The 2,950-nt window shown below is 61.5% G+C and overlaps 1 protein-coding gene across 1 annotated transcript in view; it reads left to right on the plus strand.

The window, feature by feature from the left end:
• The window catches only part of MYT1L (myelin transcription factor 1 like), a 406,891-nt gene that overhangs the window by 310,831 nt on the left and 93,110 nt on the right, over positions 1-2,950 (plus strand).

Genomic DNA, 2,950 nt, shown 5'->3' on the forward strand with positions numbered 1-2,950 from the left:
CGGGCCATGGCTGCCCGGTGGAACTGGCCTGGGCAGCCTTGGCTTCTCGGTGGCCCCACACACAGTCCTGGGAACGGGCTGGCCCGGCCCCCGCCACCCAGCCTCCATGCCGCCTCTGCTGCCAAGCCCTGTGCCTGACCGGCAGCGCCCCTTCACTGGGCCCCCTGACACATTTGTAGCCTGCACCCCACCCCTCCCCGAGCGTGTTGCACATGTGTGTGTGTGCGGGGTAAGGGCAGTGCTCGGCCCAGCCGGGGCCCCACACTCGGCGTGCTCCCAGGTGATCACTCCTGGGGCGGCAGCCTAGCCCTCCAGTCACATGGACCCAGCAGTGCCGGTGCAGGCCAGGCAGATAGCCGTGCAGAGGACGCTGAGCAACGGAGAGAGCCGAAGGCCTTACTGTGCTTTGCCATGAGTTCAGATCTCGTGAGTGAACTATCCCTGCCCAGACCGTGTCCCGGAGGGGGCTCTAAAAGAAAGCACTGTCTCCTGGTAGTCGGCATCCGGGTCACCTGCCGACGGAAACTCGGAGGAGAACCAGGAGTCAGCACGCGGCTACAGTGGGGGTTCTGGCAGAATTAGGGAGCCAGGGAGCGCCAGGAGCTGCCTCCAGGATGTCTTCCAGGTGGGGCTCTGAGCGTGGCATCCTCTCCTGTCTGGCTCGTGGAAGTTCACCACGGTAGGGACGAATGTACCCGTGCCTACAGAGGGTACTCACATGAGGACGTGGCGTTTCTGGGGTGACACACACTCTCGTGAGAGCCCCACAGGCACGGTGGGTGGTGAGTTCTGGCCGGGAGGTTTGGGTTTTCGGGTAGCCCAGTGTCCAGGACAGTCCTGGCCCCCAGCCGCAGATGGTACGCTTGCCGTCTCTTGCAGTAGAGGGGACAGGGTCCCGGACGAGGGCGTTCCTCAGTGTGGCCAAGCCCGGGCCCCAGCCGGCTGCTCATGCTGTCAGCATCCCGGCACTAGAGGAGACCGCGGTTGTACTTCTCTGGACGCCTCGCCTTAGCCCGCTGCCTGGGAGGGTGGCCCAGAGCCGCTGGCTGATTTAAAAGCAGTTTGACTGGAAACAGCTTTGCTTGCCAAAAGAAAAGAGTGTTTGTCTGTGTTCAGCTTCTCGTGTGTGACCAGGTGAAGGCTGGTCAGTCCTGAGGGCGACCACAACACCCCCACTCCGCACCCTGCTCTCTGCAGCACCCCCTAGGGGCAGGGCAGGGACCGGCTCACTCCAGGCGTGGCCTGACCGAGCTGCTGCTGAGGCTCCGTGGCTATCTGACCGACAGGTGATCACTATTAGAATGAAAGACCACCTGGCTGGCCCATGAGCCCAGGGGGTGTGGGAGCCAGACCCTCATGGCTGGCTGCAGTTCCAGGCCTGGCCCCAGCCGCAAACATGCCAGGTGCATGTGCATGTGCGCCCCGAATCCCAGCGGGCTGGGGAACCAGAGGAGAAGGGGCTGTGACAGGACCACGCCCATTGAGGTGCCTCCCCTTCTGTCTCCCGTGGCTCTGGGAGAGCATGAGCCCGCTGGCAATTTTTAGAAAAAGAAAGGAAGAAATGTCCTCATTTCAGAGTGAGCCGTTGTTTGGCGTGTGGGCCACCTTTGCGGCCCAGCCCGTGGCTAGCCCTCACCAAAAAAACGGTTTTAAAAAGGCCCCTCATGGGGCCAGCAGGTGGCATGGTCGTTAAGGTGCTGGACTCCCACATGGCTGACTGCATGGTTCAAGTCCTACAGCCAATGGCTTGTAAAAATACTTTCACTTCTGCAATTTCTATTCTGTCTCTTCAGCAAAGTTATAATTATGTAAGATGGCAAAGTTTAGTCTGCTCCCAAATATCACCGGCTTTGAGTGGGCAGTCACTCAGCAAGGCTCGAGTTCCCCAAAGGCCGCTGGCCTCTGCTGTCGCTGTCCCTCTCATCTGCAGCCCCCCACCCCGCCCAGCCTGGGCTGTGCTCAGACCAGCGGCCTCTGCTGTCACTGTCCCTCATCCGCAGACGCCCATGCCCAGCCCCAGCCCCGTGCAGTTTTGCCGTTCAGACAGCTGAACTCACACAGGAGAGGAGGAAGGCTTTTGAACGGCTGCCCTTCTCGGGTGCCATGGCCCTGTCTCAGTTAGTAAGGTGGCAGTGTCTGCAGGTGGCCCCTGAGCTAACAGCTGTGGTGGGAACTCAAGCCTCCATGCAAGCACACCTGGCTATGAAACGGCCACTTGCTGCAGAGTGGGTGGGGCTGGCCGGGAACGGCCGGACACGTAGCCCTGGCTCCCAGCCTGGCTTCCTCCGCACTGGCCTGCACCCGAGCGTCACTATGAAAGGCCTCCTCCACGTGCTGTGGGTGCAGCCTGCCGTCCCAGGGAAAGTGATCTGCCACGGCTGCCCTTCCCCGCCTACTGCCAAGGGCTGCGTTGCCGTGGGAGACACCTGCTTGGTTCAGTTTGGTCTTCTTGCTCTTCGGAGAACACAGAGCAGGTCAGCTCTGACAACAGCTGCACAGTCCCGCCTCCCCCGCAGCCACACCATAGCTGAGAGCTCTCCAGGGCCTCCCGCCTGGTGCTCTGCTGCCGGCTGGGACATGCTGAGCACCCTGGGCCCCTCAGTCCTTCACCCAGAGAGTGGCCATTGGTGGGGGGAGTAAGACACTGGGAGAGAGCTGTCCCCCAACCTCCAGGGTCACCTTCCAGGGGTTCCTCACCCATCTGGCTGGGTGAACTTCAAGGCCCTGCACAAAGGAACTCCCTGTACAGTAGACTGGTGGGTAACTACCGGGGAAATGGCTGGTCCTGATAAACGGCCCCATCTGACATCAAGTCCAGAGGAGAGCTAAGCAGCTCTAAGGCATTGCTCCTGCCAGCCTGGGAGAAAAGGCAGGGGCTGGGTGGGTGGACGGAGGCCGTGAGCAAGCAGTGGCATTGCGGCCCATCCCCAGCCTGTCATCTGTTCTCTGG

Source organism: Tupaia chinensis, unplaced genomic scaffold (assembly GCF_000334495.1).
Source record: "Tupaia chinensis unplaced genomic scaffold, TupChi_1.0 Scaffold000377_5, whole genome shotgun sequence".
NCBI classification, from domain to species: Eukaryota; Metazoa; Chordata; class Mammalia; order Scandentia; family Tupaiidae; genus Tupaia; species Tupaia belangeri.